At 37.4% G+C, this 18,331-nt stretch overlaps 1 protein-coding gene across 1 annotated transcript in view; it reads left to right on the forward strand.

Moving 5' to 3' along the window:
* Window positions 1-18,331, forward strand: part of LOC149194393 (phosphatidylinositol 3-kinase, root isoform-like) — a 353,842-nt gene that overhangs the window by 104,275 nt on the left and 231,236 nt on the right. The gene's annotated exons all lie outside the window — the stretch shown is intronic.

Consider the following 18,331-nt stretch of genomic DNA (forward strand, 5'->3'; position numbering starts at 1 on the left):
TGGAGCCAATGGCTTACTCTACGGTTCGATTACCACCCCACTGGAATAGAACCCTCTAGAAGGTGCAGCTTTGTGCACTGATCAGTTCAAAACAATAATGGAAAAACTTGTAGGGCTCGACAGAGTGACGGAAGCAACCTGGATATCATCAAAAACTTGGCATTCAGGATGAGTAAAGCAGAATTTGATAGCCATTAACTCAGAATCTATGCCAGTGGCAAGAAGGATGACATTCATTGTATGAAAGTCAGGCTTGAGAAGGCTGAAATAGAAAACCAGCAAGAAACACTGCAAACGATAGCTAGAAGATACTTAGTGCAGGAGAATAAGAAGGCTCTTGTGGAGATGAAAATTAACTATAAATTGGAGGTCCTTGAGGAATTGAGGTTACTCACTGTCAAAGTCAATGAAACTGAAACAGAACTTGAGGTGGAGATAAAATATTAAAAATTCCAAAAGAATGGGCAACCCCATAGAGGTTCTTTCATGAGACTTGATAAGGGAAGTCAAAAATATAATGCAGAAAGAACAATAAGGGGAACATGCTTACTAGCATTCTCATAGATGGTGTAAAAGAAAGGTGTGGACTTGGCAGAGGTCATCCAGGGATTCCTTAAAGATGTGTTGGGTTGCTCTGTCTTGATTTGTACAGCATAAAAAACTTAAGTTAAACCAAGAGCAGCAAGTAGAGAAGATAATTTTGGAATATTCAAGATAGAACTCAAATCCTATGGGGAAGAGGGTAGTTAAATTGCTTGAAATGGGTCATTGTGAAGACCTAGCACCTCTACAACAGAAGGAAGGCAAAAAAAGTGCCAAAATGTCAAGGAGGGAAGACAATAGGATAAGTAGGCAATACTCTGGATTGGAAAAGGTAAGGTGGAGAATTCAGAAATTTAGTGAGGAAATAGGGGATGTGTTGTCCATGTGACCTGTTACAGTGCAGATCCTTTGTAGTGTATAGTACAAATATTTGCCATAGAACCATTATAAGCCTAGAAGTGTACAATTTATTGCCTTGTAAAGCCCATATGGGATGAAGTGTACAAATGTTTTCTATGAGGTATCCTAGATCGCATATGTGGATTGGTCATGCCCAGTGCTTTTAGTCCCTATTCTCAACGTGCTTGGTTTTGTTGCCTTCATGGCCGGCGACCGACTGTCCCTTGGTGGGAGTAACTGCCCGCCATGTTGGGTATTTACGTCTTGGGTAGGCATGTAGGCATTCTTTGCATGGATCTACTTGGCTATATGATTTAGAGGAGCCCTTAGCTACTCATGTTATTTCTACATAAAGGTGTGTTAATAATTGGCACAAGCAAGCATGACAAGAATAACTGGCAGAAAAGGCTTAAAGTTGTTCTTCAACATGTCCCTTGATCTCTATTTATGGTTGTTAAATTTAGGATTAACACGTTCTTTGCTTAAGTCAGTCACTTCATTAGCCCATTATTAATTCCAATATTCCATTACGAATCATATTAACCATTGACTGAAAGAACATCCAATGTAAATGTATAAGACAAGCCAAGACAAGAGAACACAAGGATTGGCTCAAGCCAGGGAAAAACACCAAGATGGGGAAAACCCTTTATCAATTCTTCTTTCATTAATATCAAATGTTCAATAGAGAGAGAGAGAGAGAGTACAATAAAGATTAATGAAAGAACATAATGCATCAACAAGACTGCTTAGGGCATACCCTTGTAGTCCACTTCTAGACATTCATTTATAGATCTAGGGTTTGAGGCTCCTCCTCAACGCACTCTACAACAACCCAGATTCAACAACTATACAAAATAATCTTAAAACTAAGAAAGGAGCCCTTGATGCACTGTGCTGTACCTTCTAGTGACTGCGGCTTGAAGGGAAGAGTCTTCGTAGGCCTTATGACCCCTCTTTTTTGAATTGTAGCTTGAGATAGTAAGGCATTTGTAGTCCTAAACTGCCTCTAGACAGCCCTCTGAACCTCCTTGCTGGCTATGGAAAACCTCAAACAACTGTAGCTTTTTCTCCCATAGAAGGCTATACCCAAACAGAGACAAACCTCTTATAAACTCGACTCCTTACCCTTGGATGCCCTAGCCTCAGATCCAAACCTTATTTAAGAAGAATTATGCTCCTTGATGATGTACCAAATGAGGTTGGAAGCACCTCTATATGTACGAATTGGAGAGGGTCAAGAGACATGTCGTTTGGACTTTAAGGAGGTGAAGCTGAACTTGATTATTTTGCATATGAGAGGGCATAAAATCAAAAACACATTTCTCCTTAACCAAATTTGATGATCTTTAGGTCGATTCTGGTCCTCTCGAAAAGAGGAATTTAATGTTGCAAATATCTTTCCCAAAGAAGCTATCCAAAGTGGAATTTGGCCCCAATTTCCAATTTTAACAATGGTACATCAATTGGACCATTCTAGATTTAGATCATCAGGGTATTATGACAACAATTCATCAAAGATAAGGTTTAGAACTCATATCTATATCGTCTTGGGCTTTGTGACTGTCTAGGGACTCACAATCTTGTTGAAAAGTGTAACTAGGTTCGGTCTTCATAATGGCATGTAACTATGACTTTTGTGAATGATGTAATACAATTATTTTTGTAAGCCTTGCTTCATGGGTTTCATGAGCAAGTGATTTTATTTTAGGTGGCTCCCATTGAGAGCCTTACGATTTGTTATTAAGGTCAATGAATTAATGTCATGTATGAAGAGCTCTTCTTGAGCATATGTAAAATATATATGAGTCAATCTAGCATCTAAGAAGCTCTCCAAAAGACAAGCACAATCCTCTTGATGTCAGCCTGCAATATGAAGGAAATTAAACTTATGTCAGCTCACCCAAAATGACACATCGGTTCACTGGTTCATGTCGGCTTGAGTACATGGATGAACTACTATATATACCTAGCTAGGATCTTCGCATAAGTACATTTCAGAAACTCATATACCTCTGCAATTTCGGTGGGTAATCACAGTGAATAAACTTCGCAGATCTGAGTCATTTCGGTGCAGAACACAAAAAAAGATCTTCGCATATCTCTGAAATTCAGAAGAAGGAAGAGAGTCTCGGGTTACCTCTGTCTCGGTGAAGGCTACAAGGATACACACCACAGTGCAGTAACTCGTTAGAAATTCTTCCTGTACTCTTTGGTTTATTTCTTCCTACTTGTTTAATTACTTAACAAGTTATTTGCCATGTAAATACAGAAAATAAACACAAGTATAGTATCAACATCTACATGTCATCAACTGAAAGAAAACAACACACAAGTGACACCGTTATTTTTAGACCAATGTCCCCGGAAAAACCCAATGCGGGAAAACCAGTGCAGCTATTCAGAGGGTTTTATTATTATGTAGTTTTCAAAATACAACCAGGGTGCCAGAAATGGCTCACCCAACAGAGAATGCCCTCGGCAGTAGTACCTCTCCTTGGAGACAGATATTCCGGCTGAATAATCACTGGATGAACGATCCCACAACAATAATTGCAGCTCCCACTGCTCTGTGTCAGCTTCTGAAGCCTCTGCGTCATCCCTTAGACCTTGTTGTCGCACAGAATGTCTAGGCACTGCGACAATGGCTTAGATCGGGGGCTGTCACCCTGATCTCCAATCTCTCCATTTAAGCTGTCTCCCTACAACAGGCTAAGGGGGGTAGAGTTGGGAACCAACCAGTTCGGGAGACACAATGAAGCGATCGAGTACTTGATTAAGATTTAGCAAGACTTATAGGATTTGATTAGATTTTAAACGATTGATACGAGTGCCTTATGGAGTCAATGATCTTGCTAGGGAAATTAAGACCAAGTAATCGATTAGCAACTGCTGCTTAGATGAATGACTATTTTATATGAAATGTAGATTCTAAAACTAATGTGAGATGCAAGAATCTTGGTTAATTTTAGTTAAATGCCTATTTAAATGTGAACCATTCAATCCTATCTGTGTTGAGCCTGATTTTGTAGCAATTGTCAAAGAGAAGATATGGAGAAGCACACTAAGGTGTGATTAACGATACCTCTCCTAAAATTCTAACATACCCGATGCCTTCGGCACTGCAGAGAACTGTGGCTTTGACGACTGCAAGGTCATCGTTTTAAGTACTATTAAAACAAGCTTCTCAAGAAAAGACGGATGGAAATCTATGTCTTTATCGATCAAGCTTATGCTTGGAAGTAAATTTTATCTATGCAAAGTTAACTTATATGAAAATGCACCAAAAGATGAGATGAAGTTAGACTCGAGAATGGGAAAACACTTATGCCGCAAAAGCCCTCAATTACCCAAATGAAATGCTCGCCTTTTTTTAGATGAAGACTTAGAAAATAAACTCTTGAAGATACTATAGTTAAAACAACAGTTTATTTCAAATTTTCTTGATACAATTTAGCTCAAAGAGAACAAAAACAACTTTGCAATTCGATATCAATGTCAACAGATGCTCAAAAAAGTACTTAGTTTATGAAACAAAGGATATGCATTTTATCACAATTCCATGACAGAGTACTTAATTTTCAGAAATTAATTTTTAGGACAGTAGTAAAAAAAACTTTATGACAACAGCAATATGACAGTGAAAACAGTATGCTATCAATGATATCTTTATGGCAAAAATTTACTGAAATTTTTCCAAACTTGCCCACATGAATTATAAAATTTTTTCAGCTTTTTGTGATGTGATTTCCGAAATTATATCAGATCTGATATACTTATTACAACCAACAATTAAAACATGAAATAAGCCTAATGATGAATGCTCAACTCAAAGAATTAATTCTTTAATGTATTAGACAACTTAGGAATTGATTTTAGGCTAACTCACATGAAATTTTTCCAATGTTATATTTCAGACTCCAGAAACAAAATTATTCAGAGATAATAGTGACCCAAAATGTAGATCTAGGCCAAATTCTTGATACACATCAAACATAAATGACTTATTAATGTATTTAGCAATTTTTTAGTCAATTTCAGACCACTTAGATGTGTTTTTCACCACTATTACAAAGGTATATGACTACTGTAGCAAACAATGAGGAAAAATATGGTTTAGAGATCAAACCCTTAGTCCCTAGGCCTTGAAGATCACTTGTTCAAGTTGCCAAAAAAATTTCAATATCTGAAACACAAAATTTTGCCAAATTTTCTGCAAAAACCCACCAATGATTAGCTTCAGAAAATCAAATATTCAAATCATAAATGGAGCAAGGGTATTCAAGGCCAATGAGAGTTAACACTAGGCCCAATAGAACTAGCGTTGGGCTAGGAAAAGGCAGATTTGGGCTTAGGAGCCCCAAAACATCAAACCCTTGTTCTGAAAATTTTTATTTTGCTTCAGATCTTTAGATTTATTGCAAAATCTTTAATGGTTGGCCTTGTAAAAAGCTTTGGGATAAGATATTTCCCTCTAGAGCCTAGATTTGTCCCAAAACCCCCATATTTGCTTGAAAAATTTTAGATCTGAAGATTTACTTGTCTAATTTTTCTGATCTATTTCTGCAAACAATCTTTGAGCCCAAATCTTGCTCTCCAGGGTCTAGATCTAACTCAGATCTGAAGATTTTCCTGGCTGATTTCTCAGATCTATTTCTACACAAGTGAAAAGAGAAAAATCCAATACCCAATATGTACAAAAATAGAGAAAATCCCAAAAACCCAAGTGTTAAAATTCAAAATTATGTTACAAAATTTTAGATCTACACAAGTAAATAACAGATCTATACAAAGAATTTACAGATCTATACGAATAATTTACAGATCTATCAGACCTGAGGAATATGAATCCAACTCCGCTCCCAGATATGATAATCTAAGGCTCTTAATAGCCAGATCTATCAAAATTTCCACAAAATATTTAAAAGATTTTGAATTTTTATAGAGGTACTAGCCCAAAAACACAATGCAGAAAAAAGATTATTGTTAGATAAATCTTAAGGCTTATATGAAGTAGGCTCTTTAGAAAATGTGTTGAGAGTTGGCTGATCCAACTGAGAACTATCCCCAAACGCTCAATGAGAACTTGAGAGATCTTCTACAAACACTAGATCAACCATCAAATCAAATAGAGAAATAGAACAAAAATACAATTTTGAAGAAATAGAGATATGTGCTACTTCAATCAAAATTAAAAATGTTACCCTAGATGCAACAAACTGAATAAGATACATGTATTCAAATTATTCTAAAAGAGCTATTGATTGATGGTTTTCACATAATATTAAACAAAAAATAAAACAATGTTACCATAAATTCATGAAGAGGAACACTACAGCACGTTGAAACCCCAAAGACTTTTGCATTAATTCAAAAAAGTATACAAGAGAGCTTGAGAGCTTAGTACACGATCCAGAGATTGGATCATCTCAACTGACAAATGATCTCCTATTTAAAGATAAATCCTCCAACGGCTACTTTGAGTGATTCTCGTCGAAGCAATCTCGACCATTGATGAGGATTAAAATTTATTTTAATCTCATCTGTCGAAATTTTAAATTATTGAGGAAATTCGAATTTTTCAATTAAATGAATTTTAATTAAATAAAAAAACAAAATTTTTGAGTTAATTTCCTAAAAAATTTGACTTTGACTTAAACCCCATGGACCAAAGGCTTAAAATTTAGCAAAATAATTAATTTTCCTAAAAAATTTGACTTTGACTTAAACCCCATGGACCAAAGGCTTAAAATTTAGCAAAATAATTAATTTACCTCGTTCTGGGACCTTTTAAAATTTGAATTTTAAGGACCCACGAATTTTGCCTTTGGAAAATTTAAATTTACCTAAGACCTATAATTAATTAAATATCTAGCCTAGGATTTTAATTAAGTTTTGGCCAGAAAATTTAATTAATTAACCCATGAGGGGATAAATTATTTTTCCAACCCTCAAGACACTTGATATCATCATTTTCATATCTTTTACATCACAAGGGGGAAAACCCATCTGAAATAGACCCTCACAGACTACCCATTTGCGACACAAATATAATCTAGTAGACTAAGCAATTTGTAATAAAATAACCTAACCAAATAGTTAGGGTTATTCCCAAATCACTTTTACATAGGCTCGATCTATAAATCTAGGACTCGCCTAAGATCCCGGTGACAAAATTCATTCCGGCTTTGGGGTAAGGCTGAAAGAAATCTTTGCAGACAAAAAACCTCCCGGAGCGTAGATCATCACCAGAAAAATAGGCTTACCTAGGCAATTACATACATGACACAGATCTACTGAGATTATTTACATCATATACATGCAGAATGGGTTTACATTATAACATGACAATCAGGTTGATGATGAAAGCTGGACGGCACGGACACATCGATCAGGCGCTATCCCTTTTGTGAAAAAAGGGGGTGTACTGCTATGGGTCGTTGATATGTAGTGGTCAACATTTAGCTCTACTTGAGGACATGTTGCTGCACTGGAGGAATGTGCGAATCCAAAATCTGCATCCACACAACACACAATATAACATAAGTAGCGTCCATCCAAGAAATCATCATATAACGTTAAGCACAGGAAATATATAAGATCTTCATTTATTGACTAGTCTAATAACATGAAAAACACAAATCTAACTACAAAATGAAACACTGAAATAACAAGGCATAAGGTTAGAAATACAATACAACGATTCCCATGGCATCAGATGTGTTCAATATAGTGCATACTGAGCATTTGCCTACTTTCAGGCAAATCTGTCCATTGTTTCTCGGATGTGCCATGTCCAGTTTTGCATACGGTAGGACTTTTTCCTATTCAAAAATCAAGCTGTTCGCGACCATCTGATGCATCAAATCGCTTTCTCATTCTCTTTCTCTTGCGCTTTTTCTTTGTGGCAGACTATATCACTCATGACGTGGACCATTTTGCTTCAAAATTCTCAAATGATGTAAGATATGCATGACATGTCTTTATTCATTCTGCATCTGCCTTGTTAAGGATTATGGATTAGTCGCACAGGTATCATGATTTATAACTTGACCCTTTTTTATTTCTTCTTCGATCATGCCATTCTTAGTTAAATCTTTGTTAATGGAGTTAGCCTCTTTCTTGGGATATTTACAACAAGACGTGACCTGTGATTTCCTCTCTTCCAGCGTTTTATGTAATGAACTCATTTCTCTGGCATGTCTTACTAATAACTTCGCTTGATTGAGTTCAATTTTTACGAATCTTTCTTGCAGAGTGACATGATTAGCTTGCATAGCCTTTATTTGATTCTGAATAATGGACATTGATTAGAATGATTAATTTCCATCATTTTTAATCTATTCTCGATGATATGTATTCCATTTGTATTTATGACACATGGTACATGCTTTTCTTCTATGGCAATAATCTATTCTGAAGAGATATTTGACCAACTTCCATGTCCTTTATAATTTTATCATTTTTTTCTTTCATGCCCATGAAACAATTTTGCATATAGTTTATCTCTTTCTTATGATTTCCATGCTGATTATTATAATCGAATCTCATGATAGTCATTGCTTCATCCATAGTTGACAACTTGTTCTGAATCGCACTTATTTCTCCCTGATAACTTGCTTCCATGGCAGTCACGTGATTTAAATTATTAAATTCCATTATCGTCATTTTTTCCTCTAGGGATAATAACTTGCTTTGCATAGAATTAATTTCCCTGTCATGATTAGCTTTCATGGCCTCCATTTCCTTAGCATGTTGACTCTGCATGTCGGTTACGTGATCAAAGTGTTTAATTTTCATGATTTCTATCTCCTTATCATGTTTTTTTAGGTGGGTGTACAAAGTTCTCATATCCTTGACGTAATCAGTTACAAATTTTTCTTGATTAAGCTCCATATTTTTTACTAGTTGCGTTTGACTAAACTGCATGTCTTTAACCAACTGCTTTATTTCTTCTATAAGATGCTTATCATTCTCCCTTTCACTGTCGACACTGATTTGATAACTTGTTCCTGTTTTCCCACTGTCATGGATTTGTTTTGCAATGGTACAGGTGGATGGCACATTCTGATATGAAGAATTGTCTTGAAATATTTCGTTGATAGTTGGATCCTTTACAAGATCAATTTCATTATGTTGCACAATTTTAGGAGCACAAGGTGAGCCACCTTGATCACCATGTCTATCTGTGAAAGCATTGAAAATGTCTTGTAAAGAAGCGAATGAATCTTCAGGACATTTATTAAATCAATTCAAAGCATCACCCTCTAAAGAAAAGGAAAATAGATGCATTTTGACATCTTCATGATTATACTGGGGAGAACTACAATATATGAGCATTGTATGAGTAAACCTGCATAGGTGCTTTCTAACAACGACTGAATCACCACCCGAGAATAAAGACAATTTATGAATGGCCACTTCCAGAATATCATGGAGAAGATCAGTGAAATGACACGGCGTAAATGAATCATCCATGATGACTTGCTTGAAGGAATAATGAGAGACCAAATGGATGATAGAGAGAGACCCATGCTCAAGAAAATCAAGTGATCCACAAGAAGCGAGCTTCTAGTAGAAAATCTTGTAAAAAATGAAAGAAGTGGAGTTGCCACTTGAACATGAATCTAACTCTAGGATCCAAAAGGAAACAAACAACCGGATATAAGGGAGGGCTTCTTGTCTGAGAAATAATAAATGGAAGAAGTGGAGTCGCCACCCAAACAAGAAACGAACCGAAATGTCCAGGTGCTAAAAGTGTAGATGAAATGATAAATGAGATGACAAAAGTTAAGGCGATGAAAAGATCAACGACACTAAAAAATGATGTGCCGCTTGATAGGCTAATGAATGACTGAAAATATGAGATGATTAAAATAGTGTCAAAGAAACCAAGGATAGAAAAAACTCTATCCCAAGTGATAATGCCAAGAAGTGTTGACTTTGCCGGCTCGACTGAGAGAGGAGAAAGATGAAAGATGAATGTTGTAAAGCCAAGGCCTAATAAATCGGACCCCGGCAACGATGCTAAAAATGTTGGCGTTGCCGGTAAAAATGATAAAGATGATGTGAGGAGAATGAAGATAAAATGTCATTGAAGTGCCGAGAATAAATATCCCTTGCAGCGGCGCTAAAAATGTTGGCGTTGCCGGTAAAAATGAGGAGAATGAAGATAAAATGTCGTTGAAGTGCCGAGAATAAAATATCCTCGACAATGATGCCAAAAATGTTGTCGCACGGAATGTCTAGGCACCATGACAACGACTTAGATCGAGGGCTGTCACCCTGATCCCTAATCTCTCCGTTTAAGCTGTCTCCCTACAGCAGGCTAAGGGGGGTAGACCTTATGGAAAAGTGGAATGAAGAAGAACTAGTTGGGAACCAACCAGTTCGGGAGACACAGTGAAGCGATCAAGTACTTGATTAAGATTTAGCAAGACTTATAGGATTTGATTAGATTTTAAACGATTAATACCAGTGCCTTATGGAGTCAACGATCTTGCTAGGGAAATTAAGACCAAGTAATTGATTAGCAACTGCTGCTTAGATGAATGACTATATTATATGAAATGTAGATCCTAAAACTAATGTGAGATGCAAGAATCTTGGTTAATTTTAGTTAAATGCCTATTTAAATGTGAACCATTCAATCCTTTCTGTGTTGAGCATGATTTCGTAGTAATTGGCAGAGAGAAGACTAAGAGAAGCACACTAAGGTGTGATTAACGATACCTCTCCTAAAATTTTAACATACCCAGTGCCTCTGGCACTGCAGAGAACTGTGGCTTTGATGACTGCAAGGTCACCGTTTTAAGTACTATTAGAACAGGCTTCTCAAGAAAAGACGGATGAAGATCTATCTGTCTATCGACCAAGCTTATGCTTGGAAGCAAATTTTATCTATGCAAAGTTAACTTATATGAAAATGCACTGGAAGATGAGATGAAGTTAGACTCGAGAATGGGAAAACACTTATGCCGGAAAAGCCTTCAATTACCCAAATGTAATGCTCGCCTTTTTTTAGATGAAGACTTGTAAAAAGATTTGGGATAATATATTGCCCTCCAGGGCTTAGATTTGTCTCAAAACCCCCAGATTTGCTTGAAAAATCTCAAATCTGAAGATTTACTTGTCTAATTTCTCAGATCTATTCCTGCAAACGATCTTTGAACCCAGATTTTGCTCCCCAAGGTCTAGATCTAACTCAGATCTGAAGATTTTCCTGGCTGATTTCTCATATCTATTTCTGCACAAGTGAAAAATGAAAAATCCAATACCCATTATGTACAAAAATAGAGAAAATTCCAAAAACCCAAGTGTTAAAATTCAAAATTATGTTACAAAATTTCAGATCGACACAAGTAAATAACAAATCTATACAAATAATTTACAGATCTATACAAATAATTTACGGATCTATCAGATCTGAGGAGTATGAGTTCAACTCCGCACCCAGATCTGATAATCTAAGGCTCTTAATAGCCAGATCTATCAAAATTTCCCCAAAATATTTAATTTTTTTTGAAATTTTAGAGAGATACTAGCCCTAAAACACCATGCAGAAAAAAGATTATTGTTAGATAAATCCTGAGACTTATATGAAGTAGGCTCTTCAGAAAATATGTGTTGAGAGTTGGGTGGTCCCACTGAGAACTATCCCCAAACGCTCAATGAGAACCTCAGAGATCTTCTATAAACACTAGTTCAACCATCAAATCAAGTAGAGAAATAGAAGAACAATAAAATTCTGAAGAAATAGAGATACCTACTACTTCAATCAAAATTAAAAATGTTACCCTAGATCCAACAAACTGAATAAGATTCTTGTATTCAAATTATTCTAAGAGAGCTATTGATTCATAATTTTCACATAATATTAAGCAGAAATTAAAACAATGTTACCATAAATTCATGAAGAGGAACACTACAACACGTTGAAACTCCAAAGACTTTTGCATTAATTCAAAAAAGTATACAAGAGAGCTTGAGAGCTTAGTACACAATCCAGAGATCGGATCATCTCAACTGACAAATGATCTCCTATTTAAAAATAAATCCTCCAACGGCTAGTTCGAGTGATCCTCGTCAAAGCAATCTCGACTGTTGATGAGGATTAAAATTTCTCTTAATTTCATCCGTTGAAATTTTAAATTTAGGAAATTCGAATTTTTCAATTAAATGAATTTTAATTAATTCAAAAATAAAATTTTTGAGCTAATTTCCTCAAAAATTTGATTTTGACTTAAACCCCATGGACCAAAGGCTTAAACTTTAGCAAAATAATTAATTTACCTCAGTCCTGGGACCTTTTAAAATTTGAATTTTAAGGACCCACGAATTTTGCCTTTGTAAAATGTAAATTTACCTAGGACCTATAATTAATTAAATTTTTGGCTTAGGATTTTAATTAATTTTTGGCCAGTAAATTTAATTAATTAACCTATGAGGGGATAAATTATTTTTCCAACAATCGCCTATAGTCCGTCTGACTACAACTCGATGTCTCCCCACTTCTTCTCAAGTGGCACCTGAGCACTCATGGCACAATCGTCATCCTTCTCGACGTCTTTCTTCGCCCTCGCTGGCCTTGGTCTTAGAAGCCTCTACCTTACTCTTCTTCCTAGGACATTGGTTCGCAAAATGACCTAGTTCCTCACAATGGAAGCATTTGACCTTGGAGAGGTCCTTCTTCTTTCCTTCTCCTGCTTTCCCACAGATGCTAGCGCCGCATCCTCTTACTCCTCGATTCTGACCCCTTTTCCGCTACTCCACACCTTGGTCACCTGTCTGATCTCTTCTTGACGAAGAGCCGCCCACAATTCCTCCCAATCTGGAAGGCTCGACCTGCCCAGTATGCTATGGACAAATACCTCCCAATTCTCTGAGACTGCATTCAATGCGGTCCTCACCATCAATTCCTAATCCAGCATGGCCCCTATGGAAGTTAACTGGTCACGAATCTATTTCAATCGACTGAGGAAGACATCTCTTTGCTCTCCCTTCTGCATCTGGTATGACCATAGCTGATTTTCAAGTAACATCTTCCTTTGCACGGAAGTATGCTGGTACAATTTCTTCAGGACATCCCACATCTCATTTGTCGTGTCCTTCTCGGCAATATGTGACACCACATGATCTTTGACCCCATCAAGGATGATGTACTTCGCCCTGGCCATTGCCTCCTCGTACTTCTCATTTTCAGCTGGGTCAACTAGGATCACTATTGTTTTCAAGGCGAAGTCCTTGATGCGATATCTGTCTAGAATGGACAAGATCCTGGCCTTCCAGACCACGAAGTTGGATGCTCTGTCCAACCTATCCTGATCTCTGAGTCCATTCACGACCATTATGCTGCTCTTCTTCCGACTCCTTTGAGTCTATTTAGTTCCCTCCTGGAAGTCCTCTTTTCAACTCCTCCAGGAAGTCCTCAATGACTCCTGTTTGGCCTCCCTTAGCCTCTGCGTTGCCTCTCTTTGGCCTAGAATGATGACGCAGTCTCTTTGCATCACTCCTTCCTTTGTCGCCTTCTGCGCGGATCAACTCTGTCACTAGGGATAGCTGAATTTGCTACTACTGCTTTGCTAGCTGATGCCTTCAGTTATCCTGTGATCTGCAACTATCCTCTAATACCATGTTGAAATTTCTAAGTTTAACTCATTAGAAATTCTTCCTGTACTATCTGGTTTATTTCTTCCTACTTGTTTAATTACTTAACAAGTTATTTACCATGTAAATACTGAAAATACACGCAAGTACAATATCAACATCTACAGATCATCAACTGAAAGAAAACAAGCACACAAGTGACATCGTTATTTTTGGACCAATGTCCCTAGAAAAACCCAATGCGGGAAAACCGGTGCAGCTATTCAGAGGGTTTTATTATGCTGCAGTTTTCAGAATACAACCAGGGTGCCAAAAATGGCTCACCCAATAGAGAATGCCCTTAGCAACAGTACCTCTCCTCGGAGACAGATATTCCGGCTGAATAATCACTGGATGAATGATCCCACATCAACAATTGCAGCTCCCACTACTCTGGAGTCTGCGTCTCTCTGATAGGGACCGCGTCACCCTATCTGGCTCACCAGTACCCAGTCTGTCCCACGAAATCCCTCCAGCACTACCTCTTGGCCCTACGTCAGCTCTGCTAGCCTCTGCGTCAACTTCTGAAGCCTTTGTGTCAGCGCCTAGACCCTCTACGTCTCACACACTGGCCTCTCGTGGCTCTACGCAGCTCCTGGCTACCTCTGCGTAGCACCTAGCTACCTCTGTGTCAACCTCTCTGAGCTTTGTGTTGTCTCTCTGTTACCAACTCTGCCTCTTTGTTATGTATTCACTACCCCTCGCTGCTGATCACTGATTCTACCTCTCTTAGCAAACCTCGCTCTAGAGAATAGAATGATTGATCCCTTTGATGTATTCTCCAACTGACCCTCAAGCCTCCTCTTATACTTTTCTCGTTGGTCCATCAACGACCGAGTTTAAATCTCTAATCAACGACTAAGATTATATTTGACTTGATGCATGACTTTTGGAACCTTCTAACCTAGTTTTATATTAATACCCATTAATATTTTTTTATTCCTAGACTTAGGAACTTCATTAAAAATATTAATTATTTTAATATCTCCCAAACTGGTTAGAATCTGCCCAAACCATTTCTGGGTCTTGGAGATTTCATGTGCTTTAGCCTCTCCACCAATTTTCATGGCTAGAGCACATCCGATGCTACCCCAGGAAAAAGTAGTCGTGGAGAACCGATATTCTTTTGGGACTAGGGAGTCTAAGAAAAGAATAGTCCTTATGGAGCATATCCTGAGAGAACCCGAGTGGGGTATGCTCCTAGAGAGACAATGATGAGTATGTCTAATAAATCATTGGTCTCGCCAACATTGTGCTCTAATCTTGTGGAGAGATAGAGCTTTTAGTCAAGACCTTACTATATAATAATGTTGGTTGATATGATGCTATAAAAATGAGTTACAAATCTGAATTCTTCTTAAGAGAAATTCTTCAGATTGAGAATGACCAAGTACCATTATGAATACCTCCCTATTTAAGAGGTAGTGTTGAAAAGTGTAACTAGGTTCGGTCTTCATAATGACATGTAATTGTGACTTTTGTAAATGATGTAATAAAATTATTTTTGTAAGCCTTGCTTCATGGGTTTCATGAGCAAGTGATTTTATTTTAGGTGGCTCCCATTGAGAGCCTTAGGATTTGCTATTAAGGTCAATGAATTAATGTCATGCATGAAGAGCTCTTCTTGAGCATATGTAAAATATATATGAGTCAATCTAGCATCTAGGAAGCTCTCCAAAAGACAAGCACAATCCTTTTGATGTCGGCGTGCAATATGAAAAAAAATAAACTTATGTCGGCTCACCCGAAGTGACACATCGGTTCACTGGTTCATGTCGGCTTGAGTACATGGACGAACTACTATACCTACCTAGGATCTTCACATAAGTACAGTTTAGAAACTCGGATACCTCTGCAATTTCAGTGGGTAATCACAGTGAACAGACTTCATAGATCTGAGTCATTTCGGTGGAGAAGGAAGAAAAGGATATTCGAATATCTCTGAAATTCGGAAGAAGGAAAAGAGTCTTGGGTTACAAATCATCAGAAATAAGGCAAGATTGGTGTGCAAGTGATACGCTCAAATTGAAGGAATTGACTTTGAAGAGACTTTTGCTCTTGTTGTCGGACTAGAGGCTATAAGGATGTTTTTAGCATTTGCTTGTTCAATAGATTTCAAAGTCTATCAAATGGATGTGAAGTCAGCGGTTCTAAATGAAGATCTAAAAGAAGTATACATGGAACAAATAGAAGGGTTTGACTTCGCTAAAAATAAAGACTTTGTATGCAAATTAAAGAAGGCCCTGTATGGATTAAAGCAAGCTCCAAGAGCTTGGTATGCTAGATTTGAACACTATCTTCAACAACAAGGATTCAACAAAAGAGTTGTAGGAAGCGATTTTTACATGAAGATGGACATAGACAACTTGCTAATAACAGTAGTATATGTGGATGATTTTTTTTTTTGGGAGCAACAATGATGAAATGAGTAGCACATTTGCCCAAGATATGTCAGCAGAATTTGAAATGTCGATGATTGGAGGATTGTCTTACTTTCTTGGACTTCAAGTAACTCAAACTGAAGTATGAATGTTCATATCATAAGCAAAATATCTCAGGGATATGCTTAAACTATTTGAGATGGAAGAATGCACTATTATGAGCACACCTATGAATACAGGTTGCAAGCTAAGGATGACGAATCTCCTATGGTAGATCTATGGTAGATCCAACTCTTTACAAATCAATTATTGGAGGTCTCCTATATCTAATAACTCCGTGACCAAAAATCAATAAGGCAGTAGGAATGGTGGCAAGGTTCCAGTTAGCTCATAAGAAATCTCACATGCTAGCTATAAAAAGAATACTTAGATACTTGAATGTCACTCTTGATTTTGGACTATGGTACCGAAGAACACAATTAGTTCCTTAACAACATACATTGATGCATATTGGGCAACAAGTTTTGATGATCAAAAGAGTACCTGTAGGAATGCATTCTTCTTAGGAGACTGTCTTGTATCTTGGTTAAGTAAGAAGCAATCATCTATATCTTTGTCCACAACTGGAGCTGAGTACATAACAACAACAGGTTGTTGAACACAAACCCTATGGATGAAGGAAGCTAGGATGTTAATATAGAAACTATTCAGCCTATCACCATATACCATGACAAGAGCAATGTAATAAGCCTGTCAAAGAATCCAATCATGCATTCAAAGATAAAACATATCCCAATCAGGTACCACTTTCTCCAAGAAAATGTTGCAGAGAAGAACATCAAAATGGGGTATGTCAACACCAAAGAACAAATTTATGATATCTTCATAAACCCCTACCTTGAGAATCATTTTAATGTCTTCGTTAAAAGATGGGGGTCATCTCTCTTGCATCCCATTAGAGCATCCCTTTGTTATTGATTTCAAAGGGGGAGAATATGACAGAGGGAGTAGCATATGAGGACATTGTTTCCATCAATAGCAAAGGGGGATATTGTTGGAAGAATATTTGTTATTGATGTCAAAGGAAACACTAGCTCAAGAAGATAATTACTTAGGCTTGTAGAGGACTTCAAGCCCTTTCCAACGAGCATTTACTTGTCTCCTAATTCCTCTTCGTTGAAGAGAATTAGATTTTACAAGTTAGAAAATCCATATTTTGTCTCTCAAGTGAAGTCAGTCTACATGAACATAAGTCGACCCCTCTCCAAAAGACATGTCGATTCATACATGGACAAATTAGTATAAATCTCTGTGGAAAAACTCCCAGAAAAATTGCGAACTCACGATTTTTTCAACTCGCCGATTTTATCAGCTGAGTTTTCTACGATTTTTTCAAAAATGAAAAACTCAGGATTTAATTGTAAAACTCGCGATAAAATTGAGAAATTTTCCAAAAACTTGTGAGTGAGGTCCTAGGCAGCATATAAGTTAGGAAAATGTCGATTTTAACACTCGTTTTGCGCTCTAACCTTTGTGATTCGTGCTTGTGGAGAGATTGTTGAAAAATGTGTAGCTAGGTTCAGTCTTCATAAATATGAAATGTACTTTTGATTATTGTAAATTATAAAATGAAAGAAAATTATTAATATTGTTTTTGGAGCATGGGTTTCATGCTCATGGTTAACACCCATTGAGTGCTTTTAGGATTTGTCTTAGGTCAAGAAGTCAAAAGAGTCATTGTCATAAGTTGAAGACCCCATCGGATACATTGTAACTTGTAAAGAAAATTATTCGTCTTTAAAAGTGTCAAAATACCCTCTAGGACCAAGTCAGCCTCACAGTTGGCAAGTCAACCTAAAAGGAAGAGCAAAGGAGGAAACTCGACCTCCTTAGAGTACAATCATCCATCACACATTCTAGCGAAGGAAGAGGAAGAAGGTAGCAAGGAAGGAAGAGGACGGAGAAGACTTTTGGCTATTTCTCTCTCACACGTGCAAAGGAGGACTAGGGTTTTTGCAGCAGATCTAGGGTTTTCATCTACAAGTTCGATCTTGGCGAAAAGAAGACAATAAGGTCAAGCAAAGGTCACAAGAGGTCATCCTTAAGCTCTAGAAGTCAGAGAAAGCCAAGCGAAGGTCTAAGGAGGCCTTAGAAGGCAAATCGAGGCTCACATATGTAGCAACAACAACTGTGGGAGGGCCAAAAATTTCAGGTCTGCAGTGGAGGTCGAAATGCTGTAGCAGAAGGTTGAAGTTGTGCCACTGGAAGAGATTTGACGGGATCAAGGATAGCACATCATTTGGAAAGGCTAGTCTTGGTCTTGGAGGGTATTGGTCTGAGTCTAGAGGTCTTGGAATTCGTCA

The sequence above is a fragment of the Pinus tabuliformis genome, chromosome 2_2 (genome assembly GCF_031772625.1).
Source record: "Pinus tabuliformis cultivar Carrire ecotype Pingquan chromosome 2_2, CPIR1, whole genome shotgun sequence".
In the NCBI taxonomy this organism is placed as follows: domain Eukaryota; kingdom Viridiplantae; phylum Streptophyta; class Pinopsida; order Pinales; family Pinaceae; genus Pinus; species Pinus tabuliformis.